Source organism: Sphaerodactylus townsendi, linkage group LG06 (assembly GCF_021028975.2).
Source record: "Sphaerodactylus townsendi isolate TG3544 linkage group LG06, MPM_Stown_v2.3, whole genome shotgun sequence".
In the NCBI taxonomy this organism is placed as follows: Eukaryota; Metazoa; Chordata; class Lepidosauria; order Squamata; family Sphaerodactylidae; genus Sphaerodactylus; species Sphaerodactylus townsendi.
Window position 1 is genome coordinate 40,785,451 of NC_059430.1, and position 16,098 is coordinate 40,801,548.

The window sequence follows — 16,098 nt, forward strand, 5'->3', positions numbered from 1 at the left end:
ACAGAACATTCGACAGGCAATCAGTAGGCAAGAACAGCAATTCTATACACTGTCAATCATTACAGATAACTTTGTATCACCCAGAATGCACTGCAAAGCTGATCCAGTTCACAACTTTGACTGCAACTTTTGTCTCAATTAAGCCACATCACGTTCAAAAACCTTCACAAAAATAGTTTATTTTTAATAACAGAAAGACAGATAGAAACCTCAATCTATAAGCCTATTTTTCCACTTACCATTCTTCCTCTCACTTAGTGGAGGAAGGTTGGGATTTCGGCCAGGATGGAGGCCCAGGGTCAGCTCGGGCTGCAAGGAAAGCTCCTGCAACTCATTGGCAACAGCTTCACTCTGAGGGCTTGGTGCCGCCGAAAGAGATACCAGTATAGTCTCATCCTCGGTTTCGCCAGCCCCTCCTCCGTCCAGCCCATTTCCAGGAATGACGGAAGGGGGCAGGCACAGGACACCGGAGAAATCCACTTTGGCTTTCGTGATGGCAACCTGGTGAAAGAACACAGAAAATATAGGACGTCCATATATAAATGATGCTTTTTTCCAGATGCAAACAGATTCTTTATCTTCGCAAGTTCTTAGTTTGTACATATTTTGCAGTTATAACTTCAAATTAATCTCCTATGTCAGCTTTTTGAAAGGCAGTTTATAAGCAAGTGCAGGCCAAAGAAGCTATAAGTCTTGTTTCAATCCCCCTATATCAGAGTAGTATTCACAGTATTACTGCTGTCAGGTGGAAGCAACCCTAGATTAATATTATTTGGAGGAAAGCGATCTAAAAGTTCACTGCATTAAAATAATACAAGCCGTACCACCAGGTACAGATGCAACTGCCTGGGTCTACTCAGAAAAATCCTGACAAATCCAGAGTCTAAATTCCAGAGAAATCTTTGAATGGATTCTGCAAGAGCTCAAAACAGCCTTTGAACATGTACAGTGAGTTCTCTCATATGCAACAGCATCAATTACATTGTTTACCCACCAACCCACATAAAGCCATCACATACTTGGAAAATCAGGCCTACCAAACAATTTCCTCATGTTACTTCCACACAAAATGCAGAGCACACAAACACTGGGCAAATGCCGTCAGCTCCGAAAAAGGATCCTCAGATACCAAAATGTCAGCCCAAATTTCATTCTAACTGCCATTCTTGTCATCTACCTGTAATATGGGATCTGTAATATTTTCAAATGATTTGTAGCCTGCGCTGGACCTCTCGAGCACTCATTCTCATTTTAGAGGATGAAATGGAGACACATGATGAAGGCTACATAATGAAATCATGGTAGACAGATTACTATGGTATGTGCATCTTAGCTGTTTATGGGGACATGTGAAATTTTTGTTCATCTTAGTAACACCTGAATGCGAGTATGGCAAGAAAAAAAAAGATTTAAAGATGCTGATGAATTCAAAATTACCAGTTCAAACTGGCCAATGAAAAACATTGATAGTTTGTCTTTCCTGGCATGCAGCTCACATGATTTCTGCCAGATCACACATGATATAATACACATTAGTGAATACAAATGTATTAATTTTATAATTACATCACATTGCCGATTTGCCTAGGCCAATTTATATTGGCAGATTTTAAATGTTCCTCCTTCTCCTTCCCCAGCTGCTTTCTTTTTCCTTTAGTTTTCTTGTCTAAATTTCAGATCAAAATCTATAAGCAATGAGATGTGTATCTACACTAGGAACAGTGATATATCTGCCTATAACTTTGGTTAATTACATTCACCTAAATTCCTAATTAAAACTGCAGGTTTATTTATTTAATTAATTTCTATGTCACTCTCATTGTCATATTATATGGAGTCTGCAACCTGTGGCTCTCCAGATGTTCATGGACTACAATTCCCATCAGCCCCTGCCAGCATGGCCAAAGGGCAGGGGTTGATGGGAGTATGAAGTCCATAATCCTGGAAGGCTCTAATTCCCTAATAAATAATAGCTTCAGATTTTGGATTTTAGCTAAGAAGTCAATCTTTTACAAATATACAATGATCCCCATAGATTCAATTTTTTAAACCTTTAAGGCAAGCCAGGTGAATGTCTGTATCATCCAGTCATAAGTATTTGTGACTAGGATCTGGAAGACCTGGATTCAAACCCTTGCTCTGAAATTTCAGCTTACAGGATGATCTGAGGCCAGTTTACTCTCAGCATACCAGATATCACGGGGTTTTTGAAAGGGACAATCACGTATATCGTTCTAAGCTCCTTGGACAAAAGGTAGGGAGACTTTAGAAGATATTCTTCTTTTCTGTTGGTTTTGGAAAGACCCGAGGAAGAGAAGTTTAGGGCAGTTTACATTTATCAATCATATGGTTCTTCGCAAAGACTAATTTGACAATGATAAAAGGATTACATTATTAGTTGTAAAATTTCTGTCGGCAGTAATTAAACATAAAGGGGGTAACTACCGGTTGTCTCAGTGTGATGCTGCCTGTAGTGAGCAGGACTTTAAAGCAATATAATTTAAGTATGAGAAAAGAAACCTCACTCCTCACTGACCAGCCAACTCCTCCATCCTCCCCCTCCTCAACTTCCTACTTCTGATGTTGCAAGTTAATGGCAGCCAACATCTCGCAGTGCTTGCTCCTCAATACGCCTGTGGCTCTTCTAAGCATTTTCCACTTTTCATTGAATTTATTAATTGGATTTATTTAAGAATATGATTCTTTGCCATCCCGTTGCTTTGCTTTCACTAGCTATCATCAGAACAAGGAAACACTTTCACACACTCTTGGGATGAAGGATCTATACCTGCACCCTCCCTCCACACCTTCTTGGAAAATGTGACTAAATTAGGTGTGCCGTAGTTACACAGATCAGACTGACAGAACCTAACTACAAGGAATGTAGTAAAAAAATAAAGGCACACACAGTCTTTATACATGGAAGAATTGAGTAGGGATTGAAAGAAGTGATTACTTATCCCCCAACCCATCTTTAAGCATACCCTAAAAAGATGGAAACTGTAGGATAGATAAAGAATACTTGAAGTTACAGCATTTACAGTTCATCCATTAGCTTAGATCAGGGGTAGGGAACCTGCGGCTCGAGAGCCGCACGCGGCTCTTCTGCCCTTGCACTGCGGCTCCACGAGCCGAGCCACCAGCCCCATCCTTGCCTGCCCTGCAGGCAGCTGGGCAGGTGCACTAACTGCCAGATTTTCCTGGCCCGTGAGAAGTCAAGAGCTGCTACTGGCAGCTTAGAGCGAGGGCCTTGCATCCATGTGCTTCTCAAGAATGAGCAGAGTAAAAAGGTAAAAAAAAAAAACCCCAGCCATACAGTGTTTCTTTATTTTTAGATGTCAAAAGATGACTATTTAGAGGCTCCAAGTGTTTTTTTCTTTTCCCATGGAAAAGCGGATCCAAATGGCTCTTTGAGTGTTAAAAGGTTGCCGCTGTGGTAATGCACTGCTGACCCCTTAGCAGCAGCACGTGAAGCCGAAACGTTGGCAGCACACCAAAGCGGACCCTCTGACCTTCTGAGGTCGCCACCACGCACCCCCACTCTCTCAACCCGTGTAGGTCACGGGTCGCCGAACTATCTGGCTCAGTCGCGAGGCAGGGGACAGTGGTCTTGCCCCAGGTGAGGATTAGGCTTTAGGCAACTGCAGCTCCCTCTCCGCCGCGGCGTAGCCAGGTGAGATCATGCATCCGCTGATGATCTCCCGACCTCCAGCTGCGGAACTCCCTCCGTTCCTCCCTTCTACGCCCCGATAGAATTGAAGTAATAAAGGTGCCAGGAACCAGCCGCAGCGGGAGATTAGCTAGGAACCACGGACCTCCCAGCGCTCCACGCTGCTGGCGATCTCCACCAGGAATGTTATCTCGGCGTCTCGTCTGCGTTCTTGCGCTGACCACGTGGAGTCGACTACAAGCTGGTGCCGAAACCGGGGGGAATCCTCGAACCTCCACCCTGCTCACATTAATACCTGGGAAAGGGACGCGATACCGAAGTCCGCTGGATGAGCATCATCCAGCGTACCGTTTCGATGTCGCCTGTCCTCAGGATGAAGCGCATCCAGGGCGTTTCGCAGCGTCCCTAGGACACTCTCTCGTCCCGGCCGGAACACACCCGGTAAGTATGGGAGCTTGCAAAAGCAGGGCTTACCAACAAGCAGGGTGGCGAGGAACTGAAAGCGTTAGCGAAATCGCGACAGGGTCCCATTAAAGAGAAGAGGGCTATAGAATTGGTTGAGGAGATTGAAGCTCAATGTCCATGGTACCCAGAGGGGGGGACATTGAATCTTGGAGGAACTGGGGAAAACATCGAGCGCACTCTTCGCACAGAATACCAGCCTTGATGTCACTACTACTAGCGATGGAGACAATGTTATGTCGCCATCAGCCTGCACCAGACCTATGGCTCCCTTGCTGTAGAGCCGCCCTCGCTTTCGATCTTTCACCTTCAATTTCAACCCCGGAATTTTCTCTATCCCCTAAATTGGACGCCTGTCCCTCCTTCACCCCCCCTTGCTCCAGCCCATTTCAAACTCTCCCATGACTCAACCGCCTCCTACCCTTGCTCCGCCTTCATTTTCCGAAACCACTGCACCTCCGTCCAAGCGCCCGCGTAATGGCCTTGGGTTTCAAAACTCTTTCATAGGCGGTATTAACCACGATCTGCAGAAGAAAGAAACCCTGACGGAGGACGATGCCGATATTCTTGCATTGTGCCCGATCCATTTCACCCGATACCGAGGGGGAGGGTGGCGTCGATGGCCGGGTTGTAGAATACCGCGCTTTAAGCTATAACATCCTCACTGAGCTCCATAAGCGTCGCGAGGCGTAGGAATCACTAGCCCCCCGGTGAGAGGCATGCTGGAGGCAATCGTCGAGGAATCACCTAATGGTTCCGGACGACTGGAAAACCACCTTTCGCATGCTCCTGAGCCCTGCACAATTTGTGATCTGGGAAGGCGAGTTCCGCCAGCGTACATCAGCAGGGGAGCCGCCTCAGGCGGCGCCTACACAACCGCTCAACTGCGGTTTTGATGGCACAGCCAACCCCCCCAGCGATCAGATTGTCCTGCCCACGGGGTACCCTTACGGTAAGCCTCTGAGTGCATACAAGGCATTTATCAAAGTCCCCAATGCCGGCCAGCCAACCCAGAGTTTTCTCCCACCATCCGGCAAAACCCCAAGAGCCCTATGCCGAAGTTTGTGAACAACAGGCTTCAGTGAAGCTCTCAAAAGGCAGGTAGATAGCGAAGAGGCCTCCAGAATGAGCTCCTCATGCGCCTCGCTTAAAGAGAACGCCCTCCACTGAGTGCCGCAGAGCAATCACGGGCCTGGAGCAAGAATCCTGAATTGGCCGAATATGCTTAAAGCTTGCCCAGGACATCGGGTCCTCCGGCCTCACTGGCTAACCTCCCTTCGCTTTAGCACTCTCCACCACCAGGGGGGACAGCTCCCCAGGGGGATTGCTTTAACTGCGGCAGGTCAGGGACACTTCCGGGAGGGAGTGCAGGCAGCCCGCCGGGGGGCCTACAACCCCGATGGAGGAGGGTCCTCCCCCCCAGGAGGAGAAGGTCAGCCTAAAACCCGGTGCCCACGATGCCAGAAAGGCTTCCACTGGAGAAACGACTGCCCGGCCGGGAAACTCCCCGCCCGGGCATCTCCCCAGCCCAGGACCAAGGAGGAGAGTACTAGAGCAGACCCAAACACCGCAGGCCCCTGCCAAAACCACCCCTCTGCGTGGAATCTCGCTTCGCATGCACCCAGCTCCATCTCCTTTAGGATTCCCCCACCCGAGGTTCTTGTCGCCTCCCCAACCCAATATGACGAAGCCCATCCCTACCGGGACTATTGGGCTAGTGTTGCCAAAGGCCTTCTGCCGCTGAACAGGGGACTGTTCATGCGTCCCCGGAGTGATTGACTCCCACGCACCAAGGACCCACATCCATCTCCAGGTCTGGACAAACATCCCACAGGGAATTGCCTGCCGGAGCCAGCGCCGCGCTCAGTTGATTCTCTCTTCTTGCCCCATGCGTTTGCCCGCCAAGCCCGACTCCAATAAAGGCTACAAGCCCCAGCAGCCAACATGGCGCAGCCCACACCACCATCGCTTAGCGGTGGAGACGCTGATCGGGAGCTCCCCCGCCTATACCTGGAGCTTCCGCCTATAGAAGGAATGTATGTTCAAAGGGCCTGGTGGACACCGGCGCTGATGTTACCGTCATCAGAGCAGCCGCCGAGTGGCTCCGCCACCAGTGGCTGACCGAGGCTTGCCCGCATTATCTGGGGGGTGTGGGGGAGACAAACCGCGAGACGGAGCATCCGCCCGCTCACGGTCAACAGCCCGGGACTCGAGCGGCAGCTCACAGTCCGCCCCATCGTTTTAGACATCCATGTCAATCTCTGGGGAAGGGACCTCATGAGTCAAGTCAAAACGACTTTGGTCTGGGATGGGTAAAGCCATCACAGATCATTGTCCCTTTGTCTGTGCTTTCCGAAATTCACTTCCTAATTTCCGTAAGGAAACTGTTTCCCTCTCCCCCTCTCTTCTCCTTCTGTTTTTCGACCAGTTAAGGCGGGAGGGCCAATTGGCTGACTAGCCCTCCCTGGATTAAAAATCTGGGCCCGATCCCTGCAAATACCGCAGCACTGCCAGGACAGGCTAGCCAGGGTTAAAAAGGGGCTGCCACCATTATGCCCCTAATACCCAAACCTGCTTGGGTTATGGCTGCTCCAGCCTGGCAACTTTACCAATACCACGTTAAAAGCCAGTAGCTTAGCTTGGAAACCACTCTTATAGAGGAGCGGTCTCCGGCGGGCGGCAATTCCCAAAGATAATTCGATCACAAAATTTGGCGCTTCACTCCAGCGCCTTCCTGCATTAGCCACCAAGGTCACGGTAAGTGCAACTCCCTTGCAAAGAAACCCCCCCCCTTTTTTTCCTTTGGGTGTGCGAGGAATCTGCCTCTAATCGCCTGATTGCTTCATTCCCCGGATGCACCCTATCCCCCCAAAAGGCGCTTCCAAAGCCCCCTTTGTGTTGCTGATTAAGCATGCATACCCACAATCCCTCTAGGACCCGCCTGTCCCCTCCTCCCCTCGAGGCTCGGACCCTCGCCTTTGACGCACCCTGATGACGCTCTGAAGCCAATTTCCCACCAAGGGTGCAGCCTACCTCCTGCCCTCCCTGTCAAACAATACTCAAAGAAAGGAGGAGTAGAAATGCGGCCCCCCAGTCAGGGGATCATTGCATTGAAAGCAACCTTCACGCATGAGCTGCAAAACAAGCCTTCTTATATTAAACTCTAAACCCCAACTCAAACAAAGCTTCGATCTTGATCTCCCGCCACCCGGCTCTAAGAACCGAGGCTCTGAAGGGACCCGGCCCCCTCCTATAACCTGGGGAAGGGGTGCCAGTTTCAGTCCCCTATTCCACCACAGGCTCCTGTGGATTCCGACTGCATCGCCATGACGGGCCAGCCCATGGAGATGGTTGCCAGGAGGAAACCAACCCCATCCCAGAGATGGAACACATCTCTCTGAAGGATCCCGGGCCCAGCGGCCTCAACGAGGAACGCTGACGCCGACGCCCTTAGACGGTCCAAAGACCCGGATGACCTGGGGAAACGATCCAAGCAACCGCATAGGCCAAGCTTCAAGAGCTGCTAGCATGCCAGCAAGGCCACCCCGAGACGCCCGGGAGAACCTTCTTGTGCCGCTCTCTTTGGCGACATCCTCATCACCGCCAACTTCGGGCGGACCCACCATCCTTGTTTCCTGCTCTGCTGCCTCCTACCGATGGCAATCGGCCACCCCCTGACGGTAGCTTTCACCAGCAACCAACATCTGGGAGCAGTTTGCTGCCGCCGCCTACGTCTCCTCTTTCTGCTCTGGGCCAGTACCTAGGAGTCGGGAACCTGCTAAGCTCCTGCCTGCTCCCCGGTTTGCCAAAGCTCCCCGGAGACTTCCCCAAGCGGAGTCTGGCTTAAGCCCCTTTGGCGAATGCTTCATCCATCAAGTACTTCCTATGAGCGCTGACTGGGGACCCGTCGTCCAAACCTCTCCCGGCCGGGCGCTCTCTCCCTTGTCACCAAGACTGTCGCTAATCACGAAGTCCAACACCTGGGCGCCTCGCGATCTCCTCGGGCGCTGGCGAGGGCGAAGGAACCCGACCTCGAGCCCATTCACCGGGGTTCGACCAACTGGAACTGCACGCACACCGAGGGACATTCCCCCCGTGTTCGGGAACACATCTTGCTCCCCGAAGGGTTGGTTCTGGACTTGCGGGAGAGAACTTTCAACCACATCCCTGCTACGGGCTCTCTGCCGGGACTCTCCTGTTGCCTTAGTTACATGCCTCACCAATGCGTCCTGCCTCAGGCTCCACCCTCAGAGCCCGGCCGCCGCCGCCGCCGCTCCACTCCTGACCCTCGACCCCTCTTGCCGGAGACGAGCGCGGTTGCCCTCTCCGAAGCGGGAGTTCGTCTCCCTCAAGCAACTTCCCTAGTGGGAGTCCCCGGACTACGCTTCTTTACAATGCTAAGACTATTGGCCGGCTGGCCTTCGTGCCCTTGCGAAGTCCATCAACTTCTACCTCCACCGCTCTGGATGCCCTGGCCTCCGAGCAGCAGGAACTTCGTCAAGCCGCACCCTAGATAATCGTGCAGCATATTGATTACTTCTATTGTTGTTGCATCACCAAGGTTGTGAAATAATGTACGTATGCATATGTGTGTTGCTTTTTTAATCTCTCACAGTAATTCCCAATTGATTCATATGGAAAGTGCTGAATTGCAGTGAAGTTGTATCTAATCCTGAAGTATGATGTTTTGCCCTCAATGGTGGTCAGCCCTCTGGAGCTGGCTGCCGGGAGGAATGGTTAAGTGCTATTGTACAGCTCTGCATTGGTTTAATTGTATACGCCTCTATTATCCGGATCTTGTTTACGTTTCAATGTGCCATGTCCTAATATTGCCTGCTTAACCTATGTAAGAAGCCCCTCGACTTTCCCCTTACCTACGCAGCCAAGTTCTAATGTTGCACAAACAGCTCGGGTCAAACTCGACTAAACAGCGGAGGGAGACAAGCGTCCCCCTAAATCAGCCTCTCTATAGCAATTACGGGTCCCCTTTTTCTACAAATGTAAAAAAGTGAGGAGATGTAGTAATGCACTGGTGAGCCAGCAGCACCGGAGTAGAACGTTGGCACACCAACGGACCTACGGCCTTCTGGAGTCGCATACCGCACCACTCCTCAACCCCGTATGAGTCCACGGGTCATGAACTATCTGGCTCCAGTCACCGGGCGCAGGGACAAATGGTCTTCAGTTCCCCCCCAGGTGAGGATTAGGCTTAGACGCTTACGGCTTCCCTCTCCTCAAGACGGCCAGCTGTAGGTGAGATCGTACGTATCACATGATGATCTCCTCAACCTCCAGCTACTCCCGGAACTCCCTCCGTTCCCTCCCTTCTACACGCCCCCGATAGAATGATAATAAAAGGTGCCAGGAACCAGCACGCGGGAGATTCGCTAGGAACACGGACCTCCGCGCTCCCGCTGCTGGCGATCTCCACCAGATGTTATCTCCGCGTCTCGTCTCGTTCTTGCGCTGACCACGTGGGTCGACTACAGGTTCCCTACCCCTGGCTTAGATCATCGTTTGGGGTTTCTTCCATTGTCAGCAATATGTGCTAAAAACTGAGTCCATAGCATCATGCAGCCTTCTTAGAAAGGCTTGCACTAAGATGAAGGGTTTAAGAATCTCAGAGCGCGTCTTCCTTGTACCCAAAGAATTTATAATCTCGTGCCTGACGCCTGCCTTGGGGGTTGTTCCTTCATTTCTTTCATCAAAGAAAGGAATACAGTTGCTCTTTTTGGTTTCTGCCTTCTCTTTTCCCTATTTACCATTTTAACAGGGTAGGTGTATAGAAGAGTTTATATCCCCCCTTTCTCTCCTGCAGGAGTCTCAAAGGGGCTTACAATCTCCTTTCCCTTCCCCCTCACAACAACCCCCCGGTGAGGTAGGTAGGGTTGAGAGAGCTCCGAAGAACTGTCACTAGCCCAAGGTCACCCAGCTGGCATGTGTTGGAGTGCACAGGCTAATCTGAATTCCCCATATAAACCTCCACAGCTCAAGTGGCAGAGTGGGGAATCAAACCCGGTTCCTCCAGATTAGAACGCACCTGCTCTTAACCACAACACTACACTGGTTCTCTATAACAGATACTACACCTTGGTGTACATAAACTCAATACTTGAGTCATAAACAAGTTTACTCTTCCTTATATTTGTATATCACTTATGTTTTTTGTATATGGAGAATGGGGTTTAGGTTTATTGGTGAGATGTATTGACTGCATATTTTTACTTTTACAGAAGAGCCTGCATTTGAAATATCAATTTATTTCAGGCTATTGACATAATCTAGTAAGTTTTCAAGGGAGAGCATTTATAAATTTATAGTTAAAAATGTTGTAATGTCATTTATTTATTTTGTGGTATTATACTTATTTTTGCAGATTGGCTTGACTAAGAATACAAAATAAAACCATAACTGGAGGTTTTATTGCCTCTAAAAAGCCTCTCTATAAGCCTCTTGTTACTTCACCTGTTGGATTTAAATATCCCTGGATTTATCATGAGAAAAAATGAAGATTGGGGCTGTCACAATTATAAATCAACTGTCACAATTCTTTTTTCCCTAGGCTTTACAAGGTTGTCTATTATCCTTTTGCAGGTTAGGATTAGGGTTAGGGTTGTACAGCACTGAATTTCTCTATTGCTGAGAGATTCCTTCCCTGTAGCTTTCCCATTGCTATTTGTTAGCATGTCCACAGAATGAAATATTAGTTTTCCTTTAAAAATAGTTTTCCTTTAAAAATAGAAGAACTCTAACAACATCCACTAAAAACACTTATATGCCATAAATGTCTTGGACTAGAAAACAGTTCTTCTACCCAAAAAGTTGCACAGATTTAATAAAATTTGAGTCGTAACAAAACATAACTTTGAATAGAACTGATACCATATCCAAACAGTATCTTGGAAGAGGATTAACTAAAAGCTAGCTACGTTTTCAAAGCTTTGAAAGTCAGCCTGGATAGTATCAAACACTCGGTTCTGACAAAAGGCCCAGAGTAAGCTAAACAGTAACACAGAAACATTAATTTCATTTTCAAACAAAATGTTCTAATGCAAAAAAAGGTGGAAGGACCGCAGCCCTGGCTTGCAACAATTTTACTTGGACTGCCCGTGGGCCTCTGCATGCCTACCTGCCACTTCCACACTCTGCATGAGGGGTAGCAAAGAGAAAACAGCAAGCCTGATATGTAAGATGGAAGAAAAATAGTGAACTGGGCACACCCCAAAATTCTGGCTTTGGAGAATGAGGACTTGGCAGCATTATGTACATGAAAATCTCATGCACTGCAACTGGCCTAACAGGCATTGTCTTCCCTGCACCTGAGGAACAGGTCTCGGCAGTGTAAATGTGGTAAGTAGGAATGGTGCACCACAGTCTAACTTGTTGTCCAGTGTGAAATTAAAGTGCATACTAGTGTCCTTTGCAGTAATGCAAGAACTTAGCATGCTCTTTGCACACCCTTTTCCACTCTATACCTTAGCCAGCATGTTCCTCTCCCCCATTCCGTCCCTACCTACAACAGCTAAACTAGCTAGCAGTGGGCTATAAAAAAAGCTGGAAAATCAGATGATATTCTTCAGCATCCATAAACCAGCTCCTGGGTTACTGGTCTGTAGGAATGCTATCCTCTGCATTGTTATAGAAAACAAGCTCTAAAGACACATTTCTTCAGTTCTCTAGAGTCTATATATGCAGATTAATACCACTTTTTAAATGTGAACCATTGATTAAATATTTACAAAGCACAGAAATTCTAATGTAGATGATTTTTACTAAAGCAGTGTGAAACAGTTTTACAATATAACACTAGTTAAAATGGACAGCTCGTTTCTTCCTTACATGGCTTAAGAGCTTCAGCACATTTCGCCTCAATAAAGTAGGTGTCTTTAATTCACAGCCTCACTTTTTAACATTAGCCAACTAATTAAAGATTGAAGTCCTAACATAACTGCAAATACTTTGCAAACCCAAGCATGCAGCTACATCATACATTCCTACACATGCCTGTCAAATTTTATATTGTTAACCCATAATTTTAAAACGGAAAAATTAGAAACTAAACCCCCCTCAAGTCCTACAAACCACTCTTCCCTATTCTTTGCTCTTTTAAATCGTTTTCTATTTAGGAAGATAGTTGCCAAGGTAATGGCAATTTTCTCCTCATTTAACATTTGCTAAGCAACCTGCATCAACTAGCAGCAGCAGGTGGCATGCAGAGGAAAGCTATTTTGGGAAGCAGTCACTACTTTTCTTTCATTTAAAAACAGCCACCAGTTAATGACTCTGGCAACTGTAATCAGACGGCCAAAAGAAAATATAATCTTTGGGCACAGCAGTGTTAAGTGGATCAAGCTTTACACTGACAAGGAGGGTTGTATTATAGCTAGATACGGCACTCTCTCCTTGCAATTCCAATTAGAAAATGGAAGAAAACTACAAGACTGAATTGTTGAGAGACTACTAATACGCATTTAGCCACTAAAAATTGTATACCCTTCAAGAAATACACACAGTAAAATCAGTACTTCAGATTCAGGCAGAAGTTTTAAATGGAACAACACATTACAGTGCACACCTACTAGAGTGAGGGCAACTATCATGAACAAAAGGGCAGAGAAGAACCATCAGCAAAATGTATTAAGAAAGTTTCCACATTAGATTAAGACCAGCAACTTTAGGTAGGGTGTCCTCTATAATTTTTAGAGGAAAGATTGCTTAGTTTGATACATGATATAATAATTCATGAAAGAATGTCTGTTCAACCTGAATTACCTGAACCTTTGGTTATCTCTCAGAGTGAAAAAGTGAAGTGTAAACTGCTTTAGCTTTTATGTTCTTACTGTCACCTTCTATGGGTTAGGAAGCAAGAAATAGTCTCTTGTTCTGCTCTTTCTCCACAAATGCTGCTTGCAGGAGAAAGGAACTATGAGAAATAAACTATGAAAAGAGCTGGCAGAGAAGAGGGAAGGTGGAGAAAGAACAGAGGAACTGCACTGCCCAGGTTCAGTCAGGAAAGCTAACTGCACCCTTCTGGCACATGTCAGTGCAGCATAGTTGGTTGCTGACCTGGGACTGCAGAGAGCCAAGTGCAAACCACAAATCAGTCAACTGGGTCAAACTGGGCCAGTCATTCTTCCTTAGTCTAGCGTACTTCACATGGCTATTCCAAGGATAAAGAAGAGAACATAACATGAGCCGTGCTGAGCAACGTGGAAGATGAGATTTTTAAAAATCTAAATAAATACCAAACCTAGATGGCCTAGATCAGGGGTAGGGAACCTGCGGCTCTCCAGATGTTCAGGAACTACAATTCCCATCAGCCTCTGTCAGCATGGCCAATTGGGGAGCCGCAGGTTCCCTACCCCTGGCCTAGATGACTGTATACAGACTTTGTGAACTTTTCAGTATGGTTTCAACTAAAGTCCCCTACCAGAACTCCTAATCCTGAAAAGACCTGCAGATGGTAATTAAAGCCTCCCACAAATTCAATTGGATAAGTAGTAAGCTTGGGCCATTACACTATTATCTGAAGCAGACCCTTACAAAAAACACAGTATTTACCTCTCCCCTACTTCATTTAATAAAATGACATTAATCAATGCAGTGGATGTAAAAACCACAACTATCCTCCACCAAATGTAAGCTCAGATATATTTAAATAAAGATTCCCCATGAGAATCGTTGAAAAACAAACACATGGAAGTGGCAATAGCCATTTCCTGGCAGTGTTCTACCTGCTCAAATTTTAAAGACGTGCTCACAAGCTCAACAAGGTGGGGAACCCCTGCTCCAAGCCTTCGAAGAATGCCACAGGAACCACTGTACCAATCTACTCCCCAGCTAAAGCAGGAGTGGAAAGGAAAAATTCACAGAAATGGACTGCAGTACATAGATAATCCAAATAGCATCACAGTCATGCATAAAGCCAGGCATGGGTTGATGCTCTCCTTCACAGCATTCCTAGCCAAGCAAAAGGATAAAGAGACTGCAGAGGTTGATCCCTTCAGAACATCTCACTATGGTATATATCAGGGGTGGCACTCCAGATGTTCATGGATTACAATTCCCATCAGCCCCTGCCAGCATGGCCAATTGGCTTATGGGAATTGTAGTCCATGAACATCTGGAGCACCATAGGTTGGCCACCCCTGGTATATATACTGGTTTCTGCACACATGTTCTGAAGACATATTTTATTATTCATTATTCTGTCCTACCTCTAAGCTCAAAGTAGTGTAAATGGTCTCTCCTTTAACCTCAACAATACCCTTAAACAGGTAAGGCTGCAAGAATGTGACTACCCAAAGGTCTGATAAGTGCCCAAAAGCACACGATAAACTTTGCTGAACCTAGGCAAGTCTGTTCCTGCATGAAAGATCACCTGGGAACCGTAGGGATGCTGCCTTGAAAGTCAGAATGCAAATGTGATAAACCAGGTCACCCAAAGAGCTCTCTGGGGAATTGAGCCCATGACTCCCAAGTGATATTCCATTATACTCACCACCACAGTGCAGACCAAACCATACTGCAATGACAGAATGTTTTTCAAGCTGCAAACAGAAATTAACAGGAGCAAATGAGCTCACAATGTCTCCTGCTTGTTGTGAACAGCCATGTGTGTCAAATATTAATATCCCTTTCTAGTGTCACTCTACTATAGTTCAATGCTTGAGGAACGCCAAATCAGGTTTCACAATACAGTGACAGAAGTGTGTTAAGAATTTGACAGGTGGTGCCTGCAATGCTGGACTTTGCCTTTATGTGATCTTCAGAAGGGAGGAGGAAAAACTACAGTGATCACCTAAAATATTTTCATTGTTGCCCTGAACAATGAGACAATAAGAACCATAGCATGTCAGAGCAAGGTATCATCAAAAATATTCCTTCCCTCACCCTCCCCACAAATAAAAGACTAATGTCATTAATACTTAGTTTTCAGTTATTCAGAGTGATCTGCCTTTTTAGAACTGCCAAGTAAGCAGACAAAGAGGGACGGAATACGTTTGTTGTTCATAGCACATCACTATGTACTGATAGCAGCATTCAGAGACTTGTAGGAAACAGCCCTATATCACTCTATGCAGTGCACCTATAGACAGAAGGGAGCACAAGCAGATAGAAGCAAAAAAAAAAATTAAGACAAGTAAAATTTTGTTCATGCACATTTACCCTTACTGTCCTGTAATAATTTTGGAACCCTATGGGGATAGGGCAGGATATAAATTCAAAAATAAACAAACGAACAGCCACTGCCGCAAGCAAAACTGAGCCTTAACTGAGAGAGGTGAGCAACAGAATATTAATATAAGCATTAAGAACAATCTCCCTCCCAACAGAATATCCTCAACATATATAAGACTGATGTATGAAGTGGGATTTGGCTCAGAGTTTACCTGGAGTTTACCTGGAACCTGGAGAACACTGAAAAGATGCCTTTTGAATAAGTTAAATGCTTTTTAAGTAAATGTTTCCCTCAAACTGTGTAGTATAAACATTTTTCAGGAAGGCAGTATTACAAAATATTACTGTGTATATTGTAGATATTTTTCAACGATATGCCTATTTAAAACATAACTAATTTTGCCCACACTTCAATTGCTGTAATGGGCATAATACACTATTGAAGAGTTCAGTATTTTCAACTCCAGCACACTCAAATGTGCTGGTAGTGCTACTGACTCTGTATACAAGCACACCACATTGTTTACTCAAAATCTGTTTTCTTCTTTCAACTTATTTGCTATCTTATATCTTTGCATATCTATATATAGATATGCATAGGATGCAGAAGCTTGTAGCTCTGACAACTAGAGTGTGTATCGGTAATTTTGCTTGAAGAAAACTAAGGCCGTTTTTTACATCAATAAATGTACTAAACGGTGAAACTACATATGTTGATTTATAAATGACACATTTTACATTACGAAAATAAATTTTGGTTTGATAAAATATTGTGTGTGTTGCTG

The 16,098-nt window shown here is 46.3% G+C and overlaps 1 long non-coding RNA gene across 1 annotated transcript in view; it reads right to left on the bottom strand.

Moving 5' to 3' along the window:
* Positions 1-366: 366 nt before the first annotated feature.
* Positions 367-16,098, bottom strand: part of LOC125435955 — a 29,212-nt gene continuing 13,480 nt past the window's right edge. Inside the window, exon 3 of the long non-coding RNA XR_007244947.1 lies at positions 367-501. This is a non-coding gene — a long non-coding RNA (uncharacterized LOC125435955). The remainder of the gene's footprint in view (positions 502-16,098) is intronic.